Here is a 23608-nt window from a genome sequence, read left to right as displayed (position 1 = left end):
AGGCTTTGCACAATGGGTTCTATAGCCCTGCAGTGTCACAGGGCCACGTTCTTCTCAGTGTGGTGGCAATCCTCACTAATTGCATTAGGTCAAGTAGTCAAGTGACTCTGCATGCTCTGCATCTCCACTGGCTTCAGCAGCATCCTGGGGAAGGTAAATGTGTGTAATTGGTCTGTTCATCAGCTTGGGCTGAGCTGCTACAGCTAAAACCACCCTTTACAATGGTACACCAAGGAGAGAATTTAGATCATAGTCTTATCTTCGTAAAGCAAATGCTTGGTGCCGTTATCGTGCATCCCTTACCCCTGAAGTCAAAAGAACTGCTCAGAAGTGCTTGTGATAACACTTGCAGGCAGGATCCTGATCCCAACGAGGCTCAAACAACTGCTTGGCTTAACCCCTGCCACCAGCATCCCTGACTTCAGCAGAAGCACTGCAGCACCGAGGCTCTGTGTGTCCGAGGCTGTGTTAAGCTTATACCCCGTGGCTTCCCAGGGGCAGCAGAGCATTTGATGGTATTGTTTTGGAGTCTTGTTTTTAGGAGCAAAACATAAACCTTGAAAAGATGCTGTGCATGTAATTTTTCTCTCTATTTGGAAGTGTTTTAAAGTGGACAAGTAGGGACAGAGATACTCTTGTAAAGTTTTCCTTTACACTTCTGTCACAAAATCAGCAACAGTTAAGGCCAGTCTATAACGTAATTTTTTCTTTTATTCCTGCAGTTGGTGTGAGTGCTCTGGGTATTTAAGTCACTAAGAATTCCTTGCTGTTAATTACAGATCATGTTCTGATATTTGCTTCTGCCCATAAGACATTTCGGGTTGCTGGAATCGCCCCTCGTGCCAAAGGGTTCTGGGAACGACGCCTGAGAGGCAAAAGTTCAATGCTCAGCAGTAATAACATGCCCACAAAATCTCAGAAGCAGTTCTAGTTGATAAGAGCAGTTTCTGGATCAATATATGCAATCTTAGGTAGGGGAGGTCAGCCTGTCACACCAGTGGATCTCTGGAGGAGGAGAAAGTGAGGACTTAGGAGTGGTTTGAAGTGGCCTTGCATGGCTGTGCTGGGCCAGGGCCAGCAGTTATTTCACCAGCATTTGATGGAGTTATTTCCCGTGGTTTTTTTTTAAAGAAGAGAATTGCAATACTACCAGAGGTTTATTTAAAATAATAGTAAAAGATCTTTTCATTCTGGAGAACTTGGAAAAACAACCCAAACATAAAACCCCTAAGCCATAGAGCAATTTCAAACAGTGCCATTTACTGATGAGCCAGTGGCAATATAAGTTTTAGATGTTTGCCACCATCCTTCAGCTGCACTCCCCAAATTCTGAGAACCTTATAAATGAAAAGGAAAAAATACAATCCCTTTTGTGGCCGATAAACATGTTACACACAAGGAAAGTAGAGAAGAATGGAGAACTTCTACAAAGATAGACACAATAAATTCACCAGAGTCAGAATCTGGTCAGCAATAACATCCACTTTGTTTTAAAAGGTATTTTACTGTGCTCTATCACTCTAGGAAAGAAAGCCTTATAACCACTGTGGCTGCTCTATCAGAGGCTGCTTAAATAGTTTTTGAGATAGAGATCACCATTTCGGAGGCTCATATATCCCAGCACTGTAGGTGCAGCACCACTTGTGTACTTTTTTCCATCTTGGCAGGGATAGATGTTCACAGAAACATTTATCGGATGCTGTTTCTCCTTCCTTTTGTGCCCAGCGTTGCTGTAGCTCCACTCAAACCCAAAGGAGCTCAGGTTTCAGACCAGTTTGCAGTGATTTGCATGATTGCCACAAATAAGGGTGGTGGCAGAGCGTTCAAAAGTGGTTTCCTTCACGTTGACAACACTTTATGATCAAATGACTGCCTTCACTTATAGCTCCTTCCTTCTGGGATAAGAAAATTGAATTTTTAGGATATATAACAAGCAACACATGTAGCATGAAATCATGGTGTTATAGGGCTGTACAAATAAAAGATGGGCTCAAGAGGAGACTCACGGCACTGCTTTCTATCCTGAAAAGTCAAATTATTCATCATTTTAAGGCAAGCTGTGCACTTAATGCTAAGCAAATATTCTCAAAATGTGCTTAATATTCAGCATTTGTGGAATACTATTCAAAAACAGTTTTTCTTTTATTTTTTCCTCTCTACATTTTCTCTTGCAGAGAATCTCTAATTGGTTAGACACCTTTGAAGTTCAAGATATGTCATTATCACTCACTGGCATAAAATGCGACAGAAAATCCTGCATTTAAAGCCCCAAATGTTCTAAGTTTGCACTCATCCGAAGTTCTACAATTAATCAAATTAGGAAAGCGGCCAGTAGAACAAAGGTCCATCAGGAATATTTCAGTTCAAGAGGCATTCTTTTGTATTAGCTCTATATCAAGCCACATCTAAATTCTGCAACAAGAGTCAGATTCTACGACTTGATTTCCACCTCAGCCATCGGTTTTTGTGTGTGTGCTTGGGGAGGTTTTGCGGGTTTTTTGCCTAAATTTTTCTTCTGAAATACAAATGAAAATATACTCTGTAAAACAGATAGTAATGTGAAAATTATTTTTGCTTTTTTTAAAAAAAACCCCAATTATTTTCTGTACTCCTGTTTTCACTTCTCACTGTGTTGAAAGTTTTCCTTTTTAGGTTCAGCCCTAAGGAGAATGGGATGCCTCACATCCCAAGGCACAATTCATTCCATACTCTCTGGAAACTGGGAGACATCAGTCCCCGTGCGGTGCACTTTGCATCTTCAAGATTCTCTCTCTGCCAGCAGAGAAACATAATTTAAAAACCCCAAACCTTTGAATTCTTGCGTGCAGCCTTGTTCCAGGGACATTTATCATGGCAAATCCCAGATTGCAGCGCTGGGGTTCCGCAGGCTTCCGACACCACACGGAGCCTGAGACGTGCAGGAGGAGCTGGGAGAGCCAGAAGCATTCAGGGTGCTATTTCTTAGCAATAGCGTGATTTCCAATTTGCTGTCTGTGTGTTATGGAACAGAATCACAGGAGGAAATCCCCAAATTAAACTGTTTATGGAGGCACCTGGTTCTGGGTGAAGAGGCCTCGGGAATTGCCTGACTTTTTATGCAAAACTCTGCTTTCTGGGTCTTTGATCCTTGTGGTTTAGTGCCAGACACTCACTCTCGTTCACCTTCTTTGGTTTCTCAAGATTTCTTTCTGGATTAAATCAAAGAGATGCAAAGTGCCTCCAGCCCTGCCGCTCCCTGAGCGCTCCGGGCAGCGGGAACAGCAGCACACACGGTACTGCAGGAGCAAGGGTGGGCGGCTCAGCCATTCCCAAATACTCCAGAGAAATGAAGGCTTTTTGTCTATAGGTGGTGCTGCATGAGCCTGGAAAAAGAGCTGCTTTTCCCATGGCTCCGTGGTCCCCAGCCCTGCTGCCCTGCGTGGGGTAGGACCAGCTCTCGGGCTCTGCCTTTAGGGATTCCAAAAAATTATGGTGGGAGCCACACTCAGCTGTTTGGCGCTGGGCTTTAGACCTCTTGAAGTTATTTCTGGTTAAATATGAAGTCGCAAAGCAAAAGCAATAGAGTGGAATGGTGATGAGGGCGATGCCAAGAGCTTTTCAAGGGAGAAGCAGGACTCTGACACAGCCATCTCTCCTCTGGTTTGTTCAGGGTCAGGCATTTCAGTTGTCTCTGCAGCTTTGTGCATCATTTTGGCGCAGATATTTCAAGAATGAAGCCTTTTTCACTCTTTCCTCAGTGCTTTTTTTAGGGGGATAGTGACCAAGGAACAGATCCTGTAATGGTGTTTTCTATTTTAGCCTTGGAAGTGGTAAAATACAGACATTTTCTTGCTCCTGTAAAGCAAGAAGGGGTGTAACCAGAGTCCTGGGTCAGATACAGCAGTTTTATGTCAGAAAACATTATAATAATTGTAGAATATACAGTTGCTGTGCTGACAAAAACAAAAAAGTGCTTTTCATCTAAACAAATTCATTTGATTTATTGTGTTTTATACTTATGTTGTATTTAAAATTTTCATCCCCCTTAAACACTCTGTGGCTTTCCAAGAGTGTTGGAGAACTACAAGGCCGTGGTTTTGGCATTGGGGGTGACCTCATTATTAATCAGAAAACATCTGGGCAGGCAAAGCAGTGCATGTGTGTGTGAGGTCAGGGAGCTGGGGATGGATTAGCAGCCCTTGCACACACAGGCCACCAGACCTGAGTGTCTTGCTTGGAAAATCCCCTGCTGGGTCCTTGTCTCCAGATTTCACAGGAGTTTCTGTAGAATCCACGCCATTTCCAGCAGTCAAGGAAGACTTGGACAAGGAACAAGGAAAGGGACAGGCTTTAAACAGAAAGAGAGTGGGTTTAGATGAGATATTAGGAGGAAATTCCTGACTGTGAGGGTGCTGAGGCACCAGCACAGGATGCCCACAGAAGCTGTGGCTGCCCCATCCCTGGATGTGTTCCAGGCCAGGTTGGACGGGGCTTGGAGCAACCTGGGATAGTGGAAGCTGTTCCTGCCCATGGCAGGGGGTGGTTTTAAGGTCCCTTCCAACCCAAACCAGTCTGGGATTCTCTCTCAGCTCCTGCCTCAGGGTGGCAATGCCCAAGAGCTGCCTGCAGAGCCAGGGCAGATGCTGATGCCATGTACAGGCTGTTGATGAAGGAGAGAATTTGTGTCCACCACTTACCTGCGTTCACCAGCCCTATGATGGCACAGGGTTCATTTAAGCATTCTTAGAGCGTGTCTCCTAAAGCACAAGTGTTTTTTTCTTTGTTTTCAGTTGCTCAGTGCGGGCTCAGGTTGACAGATCCTGCAGATGAATTAAACTTTCATGTTGCATTTTCAGCAGAGACCCCACAATTTGCTCAGTACACATCAGGAGAGAAGATATGTAATAAAAATCAGACAAGTGTACTTATTTTCCAGAATATAGACACTACCCTACCATTATGCTTTTTACATTTAACTGTATAAACAACAATTTAGTTTGCCCTTAATGTCCTAAATATGCTTAGATCCATCACGGTCAAAATTGAAGGGCAAGGCAAAAGGACAAAAAGAAAAGATGCGAAATATTCCACAGAAATAACCCAAAATAAAATTCTAATAGCACTAGCACATTGTTAAAAAATGAACAAGTAATAGCACAGGAAAGGGTGTGTTTTTATGGTGTCATCCAGTGTGGAAACAAAGTCAGGCTGTCTCTGATGTTGTTTACCCACCAATGGAAAAAGATTCCTTTGTGCTGCAGGGTTTTCCCCCTGTTTATACAAAGAGAGGAGAAACACCCTGTGCTGCTGCCCTCGAGGAGGGGAAGCCCTTGAGGGGGTCCACAGGTACCTCTGCTGCTGGGGGAACTGCCACACCAGGGTTGGTGTCTTTTTGAGCCACGCTGCAAGTTTATATTCAGAAGTAGAAACTCTAAAAAGAAAACTTGTTTTTCTCTCTGCAGGTGAAGGCTTTTCAATGCAGAGAAGCTATTTCAGAATAAGACAGTGGGTGAGCCGAAAGCATCTTTACTCAGTGTAGAGGAAGTTTTGCTTGGCCGGTGCTTATGCCAGCAAGTGGTGAGGGGACAATGTCCATGCCAGGAGCTGTGGCTGAATTAGTATTCTGGATTCAGACCTGTGTTTGAGCATTCATAAAATTCCAGAATGATTTGGCTTGGAAGGGACCTTAAAGCCCATCAAGTTCCACCCCCTGCCATGGGCAGGGGCAATTTCCATAGACCAGGTTGCCCAGAGCTCCATCCAACCTGGCCTTGGACACTTCCAAGGATGGGAAATGATCATGAGGAATTGTCATGACTGAGACAAATGCCTGAAATACCTATGAATCAGGCTAAAGGTTAATTTTTTGGGGTGTAATATACTTTGTTTCAAAATAATTTAGTGATTCTTCTCTATTTTATATTATTATGAAACCTTAAGTCCAAACATGTGACCCATCTCTTATAATATGTAAATAAAAGTTCCTTCGATTGCAAATATTTTACTGTCTTGTCTCAGCTCTGAAGCCCAATAGGCTGCATTGAGGTTGAACAGCCATTTTGCCTATTTCTGAGGGATCAAAATATGTTAATGGTGTCAGCAAAACTGTTTTCTCCTACCTTTATATACAGCTTTTTAATATAATGTGGAACTATGAGTTTATTTTGTAGTATTTTTTTCATAAAGGGTTTGAACTTTGTACAGTCAACCTATCAAAAATATATAAATTATACAGGAAAAAAACCCCTGCATCACTTTTTTTTTCCCTGGGAAGTGGAGCAGTTAATATTCAGCATGAAATGTCTAATCTTTAAATACATTATAATCTAACTGCTTAGGATAATTTTTGCTTTAATACCTTAAGAGTCTGCAAAGCCTGAAGGATGGGATTATTAAAATGGAATTTTAATGTCAAAATTATCAGAGAAGAGAACATATTGCTAGTGTTCATAAAAAAAAATGTATTCAATTTCTGTTTGATTTGTTCAAATAAGAGATGAGAATATATTTGATTATAGCTGGTAAGTATTCAGAAAGTTGATCAGATGAATGCAGGTCATTGCAACATAAGTGCTGTCAACTATGGGGATTAGTTCATTTGAGAGACTGAAATATGTGGTAACATTTAAACATACCTGGACTGATGGCTTGGTGTGCAGCTTCCATGAAGATGCTGCACAGGGAGAGACTCATGAATAAAACTCTCGTGGTGGCCTCACAGAGAATGTTACCAACTGGCCAAGCACTAAAAATGAAGCAAACCCTCTTAGTATGCTTTCCAGGTAGAAATAAAAAAATCTCTATTTTGTTTATAATTTGAGTTTTAAGTTCTCCTCTCTGGCTGTCAGGGGTATTGGGTTGGTGCCTAAGAGTGAAATCACAGAATCATGGAATGTTCTGGGCTGGAATGGACCTTGAAGGTCATCCCATTCCTCTCCTGCCATGGGTTGGGACACCTTCCACTATCCCAGGGTGCTCCAAGCCCTGTCCAGCCTGGCCTTGGGCACTTCCAGGGATCCAGAGGCACCCTGTGCTGGGGCCTCCCCACCCTCACAGGGAAGAATTCCTCCCCAATATTCAATTTAAACCTGCTCTCAGCTGGAACTGTTTGCCTCTGGCTGTCACTGCAGGCTCCTCATAGCCACGACAATCAAACAGCTTCAGATGTTCCAGCTCACGGGAAAAACAAGCTCTGAAAGGTAATGGAAATAATCAAAACTTCCCACCAGCCTTCCCACCTGCTGTCCCCAAATTCTTAAATGAGCTGGACAGCCAGCACCTCTCAGTCACCATGATCCTATTGACAACTGTTCTTTTATTTGAATGTAGTTTCTCAGAAAAGTTAATCGCTTCCCAGAACATGGACCTGAAGATCAGCATAGTTTGCTCAGTTATTTTCATGTAGAAAACCATGTAAATTTTCCACAGATGATCAGAAAACACTTGGACTTTATGATCTTAGGTGTCTTTCCAACCTAAATGGTTCTATGAAAACCAGGAAGTTGCAGCTCCAATAAATAATAAGTTTTTTAATAAATGTCTGTCCAGGGACTTCCAGGAAGGCACCTAAAAGGGATCTAACTCAAGTACAAGAGGGAAAGATTCATCTTGTGTAAGTGCAGGTGAAAGGACTTCAGGTTTAGATGCTAAAATCAGGTTTGGAAACCTTTTTTGGTGGCTTCCTTCTTCATGGAAGATGTGGCATCATTTGTCTGGAATTAGGGTAATATTGCATAAGCTAACGAGGTAAAAATTATGGTTAAAAAGTCGCCTGCTGTGCTCACAGGCTTCTCCTGTGATAAACTGTCTGGAGTGGATGCAAATTTGGCATGGGAGAAAAAGGAAGAACAGGAAATACATGATGTGCCTGCAGGGAAACAGCCAAGGGAAAGTGGAAAAGCAGCCCAGGCTGAAAGCACCTACAAGAGAAAGGTGCTGCCACTGTGGTTTTGTTTTTATCTCAACAATACAACTGAACAAATACTTTAGAGAGAGAGTGAAAGGTGATTTCACAGCTATTAATTAAGATATCAAAGTAACTCCCATACTCATAAATCCTTATCTATTTGCATGAATGGTTGTGCACAGTTTTTCTTTCATAAGAACACTCAGGGGGATTGACCATCCCACAGCCAGTATTAAGCATTTGTACAAATAATTTTCTCCTTTCTTTTTCCTATTTGCAAAAGCTGGTTTTTCGGGTCATAAAATAATTTATTTTTTTCCCTAAAGAATTTACATCATGAATAATACACCTATGTCACCTGTCCAACCATTTTATTTTTTTTACATTGGTAAGGATTTATTTGTATGAAGACAAGATCTATCTCACAATGAATAGCTGAACATTGTAGTAGAAGAAAAAAAAATATACAAATAACCCAGAGGTTGCAATATGTTTGTATAAAGTATTCAAACAATTTCAAATAACAACTGAACTTGTAAAAATCAACATCTGTTCATGGATTATTCATGAATCAAAATGGTAAAATTCCTTCAATAAAAATAGTCTTCAATGAATAGTTTTTGCTGGTTGCTGAGAAAATGATGTTCTTGCAACTGAAATCTCAGTTTCAGGACTCTCCTGCAGTTCAGATTCGTTAACACTAAAATTATCCTTTAGTATATAAATTACTGCAACAGGAAAACTAATACAAAATTCCAATTAAAAAGAGACAGTGACAGGACAACACTGAACTGTCTGAATGTAGGCAAGTGTGTGAAGGTTTCTCCGCAAAATTCCAAAAATATTTGGAGTACATTTGTGTTTGTCAACTTGTGCAGGAGCATTAATCCCTGTTGCAATACAAACTTTTCTTGCTGCTTTAACAGATCCCTCCAGTGATGACTTCACACATAATGATTTAAAACTATTAATAGTAACCACACTAAGAAATCTATAGCTGTTCAAACCTGAAAGTATCATTTTTACTCAGCTGAGGGAGAGGTTGGGAGGCTCCCCGTGGTTTGACAGGCTGACACAAGAAACACAGTAGGTATCATTTTCAGAACAATGCACATTTTTAATTTATGAATGTTCTTTTATAAACTTGTATATACAGTCACTCTTTTTTATTTTTTTTTTCCTCCAGTGCTACATAATTATAACTTGCAAAATGTAAATATTTATGAATTCACAGGATGTTCGCTGGAAGAGAAGAATGTTATACTTGCAGATTTTTCTTGTACTTGCAGGATTCACATAATATTATTTGCCATCATGATGTACTGAAAAATGCAAAAAAATATAATATTCTACATTTGACTTTTCTGAAAAATACCATCTGGTGTTATTTTTTGAGAGTTGGAGATTAGCTCTGTAATTGCTTATAGTTAGAGATAGACATTACTACATTTATTGACAATTTTATTCTCTACAATAATCTTACATTTAAATAGTGACTTTGTTCCTGAAGGATGCCAAAGTGATTAAACTGATATTCAAACTCTTTGGATCGCATCACCCACCACTGAAATGCAGCCATCTCTGGGGCGAGATATTGCAGCTGTTTAACAGCACTGCAGAACAGCTTTGGAAATGAAGAACTCCAATGAAAACGGGGACATTTAGGTAGGCAAAATAATTATCCAAATTGGTGTTTGGCCAGGACGTTAGTGCTCACATGCCTACACTCGGAAAAGTTATATTGCATCCTTAATATCCATAATTACTCAGGACCTTGGGTCAGCTGCTCCTGTCAGAGAGGGCATTGCCCGAGTGAAGCCCAGCACTGCTCAGGAGGGATTGTGGAGAACTTATTTAGAGTCTCTTGGATTTTTGCTGACCATGTGGATAACAAATGTCAACTCTCGTAAAGCCCTCCTTGCACAGAAGAATTCCACTGTGGTGTCTGTGCAGCTTTGGAGGCTTTAAGTGGATCTGAGTTGCCTGTCAGGTAACTCTGATTAGAAAAATGGATCTTGGAATAATTTATCTGAATTTCATGGCATTTCAGGAGTGCATGGGACAGCAGCTAACTCGTGTTAAGTACATGAAGATAATTGTCAATATCTTTGCTCTGTTGGCCACCTCAGCTTCCACAATTTTCAGGAGACAGTGGTTGTCATGTACTTACCCATCACGTCACCTTCCCATCCTGGGCTGGCTGCTGTTATTTCAGTTGGTGTACCCAAGCTGGACAAACATTTCAGGAACTATTTCTTCCACAGAGTTATGCTAAAAGTGTTGCTGCCATTAGACTTTCATCATACGCCTGCTGCTCGTGAGTTAAACGGACAGGACTGGAAATGTGAGCTGTCAGTCTGGGTGTAACAATACATTTAGCTCCAGCACATCATCCATGTTGAAAGAAAACACTTGTCAAAGTTACAAACAAGCAGCTCCTGGGTAAGTCATCCTCCTCCACCAAAGCTTCTGTGCTCGGATATGCCAAGAGTTCCTCCTCACCCACAGCTGCCAACCACAGTGTGTTTTTGCACCGCTCTTCTGTTTGTCATCTCCAGTGCCTGTTGATGTGCAATTACATCCAGCCACGTGCCCCAGGACTGCTCTGTGTCGTTATCCAGTTGTCAGGGATGATCAGAATATCCTGCCTGCGGATTTCTTCGATTCACGTGCGGCAAACCTTGAACCGAGCTCTGTCTCTCTGGAGATGTCGCGTGGAGGAGCACTGTGGAAGCATCATTCCTCATCACATGGACAAATTCCCCTTCACCTGTTTGAAATTTTTCCAATTCCTCTTCTAACTTCTTGGTTTTAATGTCTTTCTGAACAGACTCCAGACCACATAAAGTAAGTGTTTCTCTAGACTTCATAGAAAAAAAAAATCCCACTGTGCCTGTGAATAAGTATGGATGACATGGAACACAGCAGGAAAATATCCTCTCAATAGCAGTCTTGAGCATTGAAAATTGCCAGTGGAACTTGTTCTTGGCTTGGAAAGTCTTGTGTTTTAGATGAGTGGAGAGTGCTCCATGGAAAATGATTGGGTATGGAAGTTGGACTTTGGTTAGGGGAATTACTCACCTGGCATTTATAACACATGTGGCTAATCAAATGTCTTATTCAAAGCTTTTTAATCAAAGCTTTCTCACCCAGAAGTGATAACAGATCGAAACTGAAATTCTGTGGCAAAGAATGATGATAAATTTTCCAATTTGCAAAAGGCTTGAGAAATTAAAAAATAAACCAAACCATTTTAATTTTTCTAAGAAAAATTTCAGTTTTGGGAATGGAAAACTGTCTGGATCTCAATATTTGGGAAGGACATGAGGTGTTATTGGTCTTCCATTTAATCTTTAAAATTGTGGAAAGGATAATTGTAGAAAGCCATGGTTTGTCCCTTTGTGATTGTTGAGGTATAGTTGAGCTAATCAATGGAACCGGGGTGAAACACTTGATCCCTTGTGCAGGACTTAAGTCAAAAATGATCTTCCGAAGTTTGGATGATGAAGTTTTGCAGCTACTGTCCTTTCTCCACCTGGAACACCTGAACTTTGGATTTTTCTGTCCTCATTTGTAGAATGCATCCTATACACATGCTGCATCTCACACACAGTGATGTGAGAGCAGAAAATTGTAGTGTCTGAGTTACAGCACAAAAATCTCCGATAATGTTGGATCCATGGCTGCAGAGCGAGTTCTTGCATGAATTTATGATTTTTTAGATTAAACACTTCAAAGGGTAATCAGGATCAAACTTTTTCTTGTTCTCCTTCCCTTTTTGGTGATATTCAGGGAAAATGTTTTTCTTTTTTTGTTTTGCTGGAAAATAATGGAAGTTCACTTCACCTAACCCTGCTTTGTGTCTGTGTCTCAGGGCAAGATTCACAACTGAAAACAAAGCCTTTAATATTTTTGGTAATTTTACAAATTTACTAATAAAAACACTGAAACATAAAAGTATAAGACACCATCATGTTATATAGGGAGAAAAGAATTGCTGTTGTATTCTGAGTCAGTTTTTGTAGCAATGGGAATCCTTGGGGAGTGTTTGAGGGTTCATTTCCCAAATCCCTGCTTGGTGCTTCAGGGAGGTTCTGCAATGCCAAGGAGTGAAACTCTGGGGTAAAAACACAATGAAGGGATCCACATTTGTGGCAAAACTTGTTAAAAAACTTCCTATTTTCTTTTCTGTAGTAGAAACCAGTCTGAGTAATTAAGTTTTCTTTGCTGTTGGTGTCTTTGGTGTATCACCAGCCTGACATCTGCTCTGGGCAGGAGGGATTTTGTAGGAAGAAGAGATTTCACTGGTGGCTTCTGGAGACTCTGTGTCCCTGCTTGGCTTTGTAGAGCATCTGCCATAATTCACTCCAGGATATCTAAACTATAGTAATAAAATAATAAATATTTTCTACAACTAAACTGATGTAACTTCCTTTTCCCCCGACCCCTTTCTGTCTTCAGCTGCTCTTATTCCTTCACAATTAAATATTTATAAAAGGAGCATCTTATCCTGCAACTAAAAAATAGACAGAACAGCACAAAATTATTTTGTTTGTTTTCTAACAATTAAAAAGAGAGTTTTCTAATGTTTGCTTCATTACTACTTAAAAAAGAATGTTTTGGAGATATAAAAATTAAACCATAATTTCTGGGTAATAAAAGATGTCATTCCACTCAAAATGAATGTTGTCATTTATGATGGGAGAATGTTTTGGAAAGCTTTTTCCACATGTATTTGAATAATATTTTGAGTGAGTTGTCATTTTAAATTGGAAAAAAAAAAATCTTCCCATTTGATATAGAAATTGTTCGTATGTCTTCATGCTGAAAAAAAATAATTCAGAAACCCTGGGGAAATGCTGGGATCATAACTGTATTTGGGGATAAGACATTGTCAAGCTCCAGATGTGGCTGGCTGGATGTTCAGGACACCAGGAGAAGACCAGGATGCCTATCAGGAGCCAGATTATGACCTTTTATGCTTATTTTACAGATGAATGTTAATTTGGAATTCAACTATCAATATCACACTGTGGAGAAGATTATTCCCAATGAGCTGAGACATTATGGTGAGGTTTGAAGAAGGCTTTTGTCATTTAAAATCCATTATTTTGCCTTAATACTACTCTACAATAACAGAAACATTTTAATATGGAAATTAGGAATTAATATAAAGATACAAGGCATTTTAATTTTTCCATGTTACAAAAAGAAAATCTGGAAAATGTGCAGTCTTGACAGAGAACTAGAAAGGCACTTTCATTCTGTATTTTCATAATGAAATTGTCTGCAAAAATACCCAGTGTTTAGATTAGACTTGATCCTGCACAAATGTATTGAAAATCTATAGAATAATTTGATAAAAAAGGAAGAATGAATCACCTCGAGGGGGAAAAAACCCTCATGAGCACTTTAAACAAATTGAATACTTAGAATACTTGTAAAAAAAAATTTAGTGTTACAATTTCATTAAAATATAGTGGATTTGCTTTTAAGGGGCGAAGCAACAGTAATAACAAAAAATATAATGAAGTGTGATAGAAACAGAGCTCTACAGGTGCTTCCAGAAATGAAGGTATTTTTAAAAAATGCTGAAAATACTATTTGAATTCTTATGAATGCATCTACTAAAATGTCATCTCAGGAATTAATTTCTAAAATAAAGTATCCTAAAGATGAAGGTGACCCCCCCCCCCCCAAAGTGAGAAGAAGTTTTAGAAGTTGTTAAAATCAGCAAGTAATTGGGTCAAGAAAATATTTGTGCAATCAGATTTTACAGATGTAGAGGAAGGAAATGGAAGATGTTTTAAGAAACATTTTCAGAGGGTCAGTAAATTTCCCATAAGACTGATGGATATTTGTTTCTTTAACATTTTTTTTTCTATTGACAACACTTAAATGAATTACATTATTTTAGTCTGGAAAAATGAGCAAATGCTGGAACTGGAGTTGGATAAATTATTTTCTTCACACTGTTGGGTTTCAATGAGGCAGGTAAATGGATCCAGCACACCTTAAGTTTCACTGTTGCAGGACCTGACACGACAGAGGTGGATGGAGGGACGTGCCTGTGAAACAGAATCTGCTCCTTCTGGAGGTGCTCTGATCTTACATTTAAATCAGCCGTGAAATACCATTCCAAGGCTGAGGTGAGCACAGGGATGAAGCATGAACTGAAATCCCAGCACACCTACAACTCAGATTTATTCTTATGCAGGTTGAGTGATCGTTCACCTACACCAATTTTATTTCTGGATGTACTCACAGAGATGTGTTTGAGCCAAAAGGCAGCGTAGGCACAAAAAATATGGAACAGATTTCAACAGATCACAAACAAAGTAGAAATCTTTTAGCTATCTGAAAGATGATGTTCCCAAATAATCTCTGTGAAAGCAAAAACATGGCTCCTAGGTGAACCTTAGGAGCAGTTTAGGAAAGCAGTTACAAGCTGGGTTTGATTGTGTGATGGATTTGATGACCCAGAAGATCCCTTTTGGTCCTGTTGCCTATGAAAAGTGTTGTAGACAAAGTGTAGTAAGTATCTGATACGCTTTTGGAGATTGCTGTTTGCATTAATATAAATAGAAATGTTTAGTGCAACATTTGTGCCTAGAAATCTCCCCTCAATAGAAGTGGTGCTGGGCTGTCTTCCATGATTGGTTTGCTATAGGTGTAACCCAAAAATACATATAATTTAGGTAAAATCCAACACAAAACCCCGTCATCTCTTTCGCTACAATTTTTGCACTGATTCATGGGGAACTGCCTGTAAACTCAGAATTATCCAGATTCAGTGTGTTTTGTTGCCTTAGGGTTACTAGTTATGGTACTTCTCAGATCAGTGGAGGTGCTAGAAATGCTTAAGGGCTTTGTTATACTGGTGCTAATTGCTAAACTGAAACCCAAACTTGAACTCTGAAGTGTTTTCCTAATGTATTGTGCCACTACAAATCTGGACAGGGAGACTGCTGTCAGCTGAAATAAATAAATGTGCAGTGGAAAAGCAAGATGCTGATGCAGTTACAAAGTGTGCTGGTAGTTTAAATCTCATCCTATGACCTGCATGTACCTGCTGGGTGGCAATTGCTGTCAATTCCAAAATGCAGATGAGTATTTCCTTCCCTGCAGGTGCACAGGGAGTGGGGAATCTGTGGGTACCTATGGGTAGCTCCAGATGGTGAATATCTTGCTGCTTTGCTGTACCTCCACCTTTCTGCTAAGTCTTTTTACGTTTTAAATACCTGTTGGCACTTTTTAGGGATTAGGGATATATCCATGGCTTGATTTGATAACAGTATGACTGTTCCAGAATCTGGTTTTAAATGGCTTTTCCACCGTGCTCTGCCTTTCTGTTTAAACAAGGAAATGGGATTTGATTGTTCAGCTCTTTTAGAAAATGTTGAAATAGTTTTACCTTACAAGAAGGTTGGAGAGGGACTTTTGACGAGTATGTGTAATGATAGGACAAGGGGGAATGGCCTTATGCTGAAGGAGGGCAAGGTTAGATGGGACATTAGGAAGAAATTCTTCCCTCTGAGGGTGATCAGGCCCTGGCACAGGGTGTCCAGAGAAGCTGTGGCTACCCCTGGATCCCTGGAAGTGTCCAAGGCCTTGTAGCAACCTGGGATAGTGGAAGGTGTCCCTGCCCATGTCAGGGGGTGGCACGAGGTGATCTTTAAGGTCCCTTCCAACCCAAAGTATTCCATGTTTCTCTGATAATTCTATGATATCTGCACCCTTGGGTCAGTGAAGTTGAACCTGTAGCGGGGCAGAGCCCCACTGAGCTCAGTGCTGCTTGTGTGCAGCAGTAGCCCTGCCTGGGTGGACTTTATAAGGAAGCAGAATGACATTGAATATTTGGTCTTCATAGTCTGGCTTCCTTTGCATGTGGCCACCACCTGACACAAGGGCTTCTTAATGGAGTCTTAAAATCAGAACAATGGAATGCAATAAAATAGTATAAGAAAAAGTAGAGCCTAATTATAGTAATAATTTTCAAGGTTCACTCTCACTGTCAGTCGTTACACTGTTCTGTTGTATTTTTTTGTCCATGAGCAGGATGTCTTAGAAATTGTTTAAAGTGTGTCAGATTTGGGAAACTCTTCAGAAACACTTCTGTGAGAGTTATAGGTAAACACAAATAAAACCACTAAGATGCCCAATGATCTGCTGTGGGAGCTGTTTATACCTGTAATGATGTAGCAGCCTCATTTCAGTGGGGCTTCACTTTGCTTTCTCACTGCATCAGGATCAGCTAAACTGTGCATATCTGTTTAACTCATTATTTGTATTGTTGTACAGAGTTGGCTTTATTCACACCGAGTTGGCTTTGAAAGAAAAAAACCAGCCCAGTATCACCAAGTTCCTGTGTGTGGCTTAAGGAATTACATATTCTGCCTTTTGAGAGTGTAAAATTATAGTTGTGTAAAATCACCTAGCAGTTCTTTATCCTGAGTTGCATTTTATTACCAATTTCAGATATAGCCATGAGGTAACAGCTAAAAAGGTCACAGTGCAAATACATGTGCAGAATTTAAATGAGGACTTATTCTTTCTCCAATAAACACACACCGGATGCAAAGGAGGAATTGGAACATTTTCAGAAGGCAGCCCAGGCCAATCCAGCTCTCATCAGGGACCATTTCAAAGATTAGTTTCTGATGTCCATAGAAACATATTGTGCGAGCCTGTTTTTAGATAATGTGCTGTTCCTGTGCTCTGCCATCTCCTCCGACGGCATTCCGGCTGCACAGGTCTGATTGCTGGATTTTGCAGCGTCCTGTGAGAGCTGCAAAAACCTCAGCAGCCCAAGCAGACTGGCTGCCTCTGCAAAGTGAGCCTGTAAAGCTTGATTTCCTTCTGGGAAAGAAAACATATCTGCATGTTGCCCAGATTTCCAATGACCTGCCCCAGGACTAAACAAAGATTCAAAGGAAGAGGGAAGGGGAAACATTCCCAGCAATGAAACCTCAGGTGATCTGGTTTCTATTCTCAGCTCCAACACTCGCTTTTTTTTGTCAGTCTTGATAAGTGATTTAGCTGTGCCTTTCCCCTCGTCTTTAGAATAGGGATAACAGGAGCATTGAAAGCCAAAATCAATATTGCTGGTGAAGCGCTGAGGCTCAGACTTGCACAAAGGCCCACACAAGTATGGATGTGCTGTTTTAGACCTGAAAGACTGGGCAGCTAAACCCTCCAGTGGGATCTGGTGTCCTTAACCCAGATCCAGAAGGTTGGGGCAGAGAACAACTATCAGCATGTGAGATTTGCTTTAACAAAGCATGTAGAGACCTTTTGGGGTGAGTCATACTAGAGGGGGATAGGGGAGAGAAGGTCTTCCCAGCCTGATAGGTTTCATAATCTTCCTGGCTGGGGAGTGGGACATGGCAAGGGCTTTTCCCAAAGGATGTTAGCACAATACAGTCTTCTCAATAAGTATTAACAAGAATTAGCTGGAAAAGAGGTGAGAAAAATCCCACTTTCCTCCCCCTCCTGTTCTTGGGTTCAGTAGCTTGGGGATGTTTGGCTCAGCCTGCTGGTGTTGCAGAGATGATGCAGGAAACCCTCAGAGATGCATGTTCATGGAATTACGGAATTGTTTGGGTTGGAACAGCCCTGTAGGATGGAGTCCAACTGTTCTCCCAGCGCTGCCAATGCTGCCCCTGACCCGTGTCCCCAAGTGCCACATTTGCATGTCTTTAAATCCCTTCAGGGATGGGAACTGCACCACTGCCCTGGGCAGCTGAACCAGGACTTGACAACCCTTTTGGTGAAACAAAATTTCCCTAATATCCAATCTAAACCTCTTCTGGTGCAACCTGATGCCATTTAGTCTAGTCCTAGAGCTTGTTACTTGATGGGAAAGTTCAGCTTTTACAGCAGCTTAAATGCTCCAGTGGCAACATGTTGGTTTTGGGCCTTCTCCTTCAGGTCTGCATGGCCAACTCAAGGTCCCTGAGGGAATGTTTCAAAGACTGAGACTTTAGAATAGAAAATAATGGAATTTTAATCAGGAGGGACCTAAAATTATGGATCTAGTTCAACTGCCTGACCACTTCAGGACTGCCCAAGAGTTAAGGGCATTTAAATATTATTTAAGGACATTATCTAAACACCTCTTAAACACTGACCGGCATGGAACATCTTTAAGATCCGTCTCCAACTTTCTTTAAGTTTGACTTAGAGATTAATTTCCAAAAGCCCAAACCTGTGGCTATGAGAATCTCTGTTTTATAAGCTGTCTGTTCGGGTTCCTCAGAGCTGAGTGACTGCTTTATTGGGACGACGTGTCAGTCCTGATTACATTTGCATGTTGGTTTAAACATAACACTACATGCCAGAGCTTCCTAACTGGATGTGATGCAGCATCAAAGTGATGTTTCATGCTCTGGGAACTTTAAAAAGTCATTGAAGGGAGAAAAGAGAGATGCCTATGGGAGAAACGACAGAAATTTGGGCTTGATTCTCCACTTATCAAGGTAAATAGTAAAACATATGTTGACTGAGTTTGAAGCAAGATGGGCTCACAATGACTCTGACAAGGTGGGTGGTGCCTTAGGATTCGTCAGTCCTAAACTTCTGAGGACTGGGATGTCCTTCTACTGCTTTTTAGAATTCCCTGTTTCTTGTAAATACATAGTAGAATAATAACTCCTGGTGTTTTATTTATAAAAATGCTGGTGGAGGTATTCATTATAAATGAAATTAATTTTGAATTAGCCTCCTTTTCCTTTCAGGAATGATTTTTGCAAACATTGCTCTGTTCTTATTATTCACTGTATAACATGGAAGGACACAGCTTATGTCTCCTCTATGTCCCCTTGTCATTGTTTCTTCAAATCTTTCCAAGTAAGGATGGAATATTTGGAAGAAATTGCACTAATATTCTTGAATCCACCTTATCTTCTCCAGACTGCATTTCTGAAGGCCTGGAAGAGTCTGTGAAATTTATGGAGTGGTGGTAACACAGGTTGGGTGAAGGTCTGCTACTGGATATAGGCAGAGTGTGTTATATTTCTCAAAACATCTTGAATTTCTGTGCCAAAAAATGGCATTCCATTCGCAATCTCTAATGTACAATAAACCCATCAGATTTTCTATGAGCTTTGTGAAAGCAAAGTTTGTAAAGCTATCCAACATTTTACTTTATAGACAACCGTGGAAAATTACCTTTTCCCTGTGTTAGAGTTGAGTGGATCACCAGTATCTGACCATGTATAAAGGGTCTTCAGTTAAAATTTGTCAAATGCCTAATGCCAGTCTCATACAAGGACCTATGCAACCATGATGAAAAGTGGATCCAACCACTGCAGGCCCGCTGTGGAGAAAGAGAAGGTACAGAGAGGGCAACACTCCAGCAGTCACTTTCACTAATTGTGGGTTATTTCATTCCTGATTTTGCTTTTCCTTTTTCTTTCCTTTTTCTTTTTTCCTTTTTTTTTCCTTTTTTTCCTTTTTCCCCCCTTTTTTCCCTTTTTTCCTTTTTTTCTTTTTTCTTTTTTTTCTTTTTTCTTCCTTTTTTCTTCCTTTTTTCCCCCTTTTTTTCCTTTTTTTCCTTTTTTTTCCCTTTTTATCCCTTTTTTTTTTTTCCTTTTTTTTTTTTTTTGTGTTTTTCAATGTGTGCTTGTTGTATTTAGTTAGTGGACACTGTTCCCAAGATACAAGTTAAATGTTTGACTTAATGAAACCCCATTTTTCTTCTCTAATCTGGCAAAAGCAGTGCTTACTGTTTGAATTCATGCTTGGATTCAAATATAAATCGAATTCAGAAATCAGTCTCTGCTACACCCCCCCAAAGTTTTTGATCAGAACAAATGTCATCATACTCTCTGTTATAAATACCATGATTGGCTTTATGTTTTGTTACAGGGGCCAAATTCTGGCTCATCATGACTGTCCATTAGATCATAATTTTGGACACCAAATTTATTAACACTGAGCATATGTAGCATGAGCAGAGCCATAGGAGCACCCCTGAAATCAGCGCTGGACTAAAAAGTTTGTGCAAAGAGGAAATTAAAGTGAAAGCTTTATATCCAGGTTTGGGTCAGAAGTTCGTGGTTGCCTCATTCTGGCAGATCAACAGCATCCTTCAAGAATGAAAGAGATCACGGGAGTACGAGTCGTAAACATGAGCTGTCCTGTTGGATTTCTGTGAGAGACGACTGAAGTGCTGTCAGGGACTCGGAGAGAGGATGGGGTTTGGAAAGGGAAGAAGGCAGTGGTCCAGGATGCAAGATCCCTGTGAAGAGTGTGTTTATATCAGTACAGGCTCTTCTCTGTCTTTGGGGGCTTTCCTATTATCAAAGAAACTGCTGGTGGTCATGGACTTTCAGTCTATCAAGAAGGCTAATCCATAGCTATTGAGAGACCAAGGAATCGGAGATATTCCAGAAGTTTCTGCATGTGGGTTCATGGAAACATAGGCATATCCTAGAGAAGGATGACATCCCACGAAAGGATGCCTTGGATGGCTCATGGACCTTCATTCCCAGGAAGAACGCTCACGGTAAGAGCCATGTGCTGGGTGCGCCACTGCCTGCTCCTCACAGTCTGAAACAACACAGCATGGAATCATTAAGGTTGGAAAACACCTCCAAGACCACCAAGGCGAACCTTCAGCTGAACACCCTCACGGCCACTAAACCATACCCCAAACTGCCATGTCCACTTATTTCTTGAACACTTCCAGGGATGGCAACTCCACCACTTCCCTGGACAACCTGTGCCAGTGCTTAACCACTCTTTCACTGTAAAAGTTTTCCCTCATGTCCAACCTAAGCCTCCCCTGGTGCAATTTGAGGTCATTTCACCTTGTTCTCCTGCTGGTTGCTTGGGAGGAGAGGCCGATCCCCACCTTGTCCCAGCCTCCAACATCCCCTGAGGTACGATCCCACTCATGGGATTTGTGTGTGTGCGAAAACACACACTTGATGTTTTTCTCCATTCTCATCACATGTTTCATTCAATACACTTATTAATCAACCATAAGTAATGAGTTAAGATGTTGAAACAGTCATGGCCTTTGTTCTGTGTCAGTTTTGTTGGCTTAGCTGACATATAGCTACAAGGCATGACGGATCAAAGTAATTAAAGTTCCAATCATTTACCTTTCTATGTTCAGTGTCAAGACAGCTCGCCTTCACCCTGGGTTCAGAGCATTTTCATATTTTTTTAACATGTTAGAGCTGTGCCATTTGCCTTGCTGTACTTAAGCATTTGACAGCATTTCCATTATAAAGTTTATATACGAAGGCTTGAGATTCCCTCTGGATTCCAACTTTGCACATAAAATTGCAGACCACAGGCAATCCAAAGCCAATCTGGTTGCTTGGGGATTTTTTTTTTTGTTTGGTTGGTTTTTGTTTGTTTGATTTTTGGTTTTTGTTGTTCAGCTACTTTAAGGAAACTTAGTCAGGTTTTTTACCATCAAAGAACAAAAAATTGCCTGAACTGTGTCACTTAGTTTCAAGGTACATTTTTGTGTTTATGAAACTTTAATGCAACTTATTTTTGTTCTTGCCATGAAATATGGTAGGCAACTAGTCCTAAACTTTACTCCTCCATCATACACATTAACTGATGGTAACTAAGAAATCATGTACGTGTCAGATGCAAAATCAAAATATTTCCATTAAACAAAAAGAGTGGTTTACAGCAATTGCACCAGAAACAAGGATAATGAGGAAATATTGTGCTGGACACATCCCAGTCAGAGATGCTGAACAGGCATCTGACACACTGTGCACTGACTTTATTTCTCAAACTGTGAGCTCCATCCTTCAGGCAACCTCAGGCTTGAAATCCTTTGCAGAAAGTAAGTACCAATTCTCACATTTAAAGTGTGCCTTGGATTGCAGAATCAGCGTTTGAGTTGTGCTTTTTCCTTTTTTTTTTTTTTTTTTTTTTTTTTTTTGAGCTAATTTTTAAAAGAAGTCCTTCAAGATGAAGTTTAAATAGTCTGCACTGGATTTCTCACAACTAATTTAATGCCATCTTCCAGTCAGCACAACTGGTTCAACACCCCTCTCTTCCATCATTTGAAGCTCTGGAACATTAAACACTGTCTTGTGTTGTAGTTTGAATATGAGATTACTTAAATAGCAGTGAATATCTCTGCAACATATCTGCTCTACAAAGGGAGCTAACGTTTGGATGTTGCCCGAAATGCTAATGTTTTACAGAAAATTATATATAAAGCTCTTCATTAACTAGCTATTTTTTCCTTTGTGCAACATTTAAAAAAAAATTTGATTCTAAACTCCAGTTCAGCAACTAAACCAGTGATTTTATTTGAAGAGAAGCACTAAAGAGCTGGCTTTAAAAAATTTTTACTCTGGTTTTGCATTTTAAAAGTATGCTAATAACTTGAAGGATCGAATTCCTGGAATATTTTATGAAATCAGATTTTTTTTCTCCTCAAAGTTTACAGAGTAAAGTTGGGTATAAATAGGAAGAAATCAATTAATTCTTTTGAGCGAATTTATAGATTTGAGTAAATTCCGTGTCCCATGGAAGTTAATAGGAGTCCTTTTGCTTTGATTTAAATGCTGTCCAGATATAATCTCCTGAATTTTGCACATCTTTAGTACATGTTCTAGTACAGGAACTTGTCTTGTGGACCTATACAATTTCCACCAAGTTGTTTTTACAAGGGTGTGCATTTTTTGAGTGCAGTACTATGAAATGTTGTGTATGTGCGTGTATTTCAAACTGGTTTGATATTTGAATGCTTTATTACTGTTAGGGCAGCCTATTATTACTCAGGAAAATAGGTAGTTAATTTGGTGTAAAATATAGGAAGTAAAATCCCCACATGATTCCTTGATGTAGGCTTCCTACTCAGTGAGTAATAGCGTAGCAACCTGATAGCAAGGTAGGTATTTTGCATTTAAATAGCCTTCAGTAAGGACATAAATAATACGGATACTTTTGTTATGCACAAACAGAGCTGGAATTTGTCTGTGTTAAAAGTGATCTTTGTGGCCTACTCTGATTTTCATTTTCTGTTGTTGTGGAAATAGACTAGATAATCCCTGGATCACTGAGGTTGGAAAAGGCCTCCAAGACCATCGAGTCCAAGCTGTGCCCAACGCCCACCTTGCCACCAGCCTGGAGCACTGAGTGCCACATCCAGGCCTTCCTTGAACACCTCCAGGGATGGGCACTCCAAACCTCCCTGGGCAGCCCTTTCCAAGGCCTGACCACCCCTTCCATGGAGAAATTCCTCCTGATGTCCATCCTGAGCCTTTCCTGGTGCACCTTGAGGCCGTTCCCCCTTGTCCTGTCTCTGTTCCCTGGAGCAGAGCCCAACCCTCCCCAATGGCCCTCTCCTGTCAGGGAGCTGTGGAGGTCCCCCTTGAACCTCCTTTTCTCCAGGCTGAGCCCCCCAGCTCCCTCAGCTGCTCCACAGGGGATTCACACTCCAGACCCTTCACCACCTTCAGAAGTAACGCATTCCTCATATCACACATTGCTAATGACTGACATCAGCTGGGCATTTTTATCCTAAAAAAAAAAAATAAGTGAATGCATAAATAGGAATGATACGTCCAAATTATACAACATGGGGGCTGAGTGCTGAGGCAAAAAGGCCTGGGAATGTGAGGCTGAAGGAAAGCTGAAGGAAATGTCAGCTCTGTTCCCATTGTGACCCTGGCCTGCTGTCTGCCCTTGAGCAAGTTACATCAGGAGTCTGTATCTCGGCAGGATCACACGGTGCAA

Source organism: Aphelocoma coerulescens, chromosome 7 (genome assembly GCF_041296385.1).
Source record: "Aphelocoma coerulescens isolate FSJ_1873_10779 chromosome 7, UR_Acoe_1.0, whole genome shotgun sequence".
NCBI classification, from domain to species: domain Eukaryota; kingdom Metazoa; phylum Chordata; class Aves; order Passeriformes; family Corvidae; genus Aphelocoma; species Aphelocoma coerulescens.
This window is presented reverse-complemented; position numbering follows the sequence as displayed.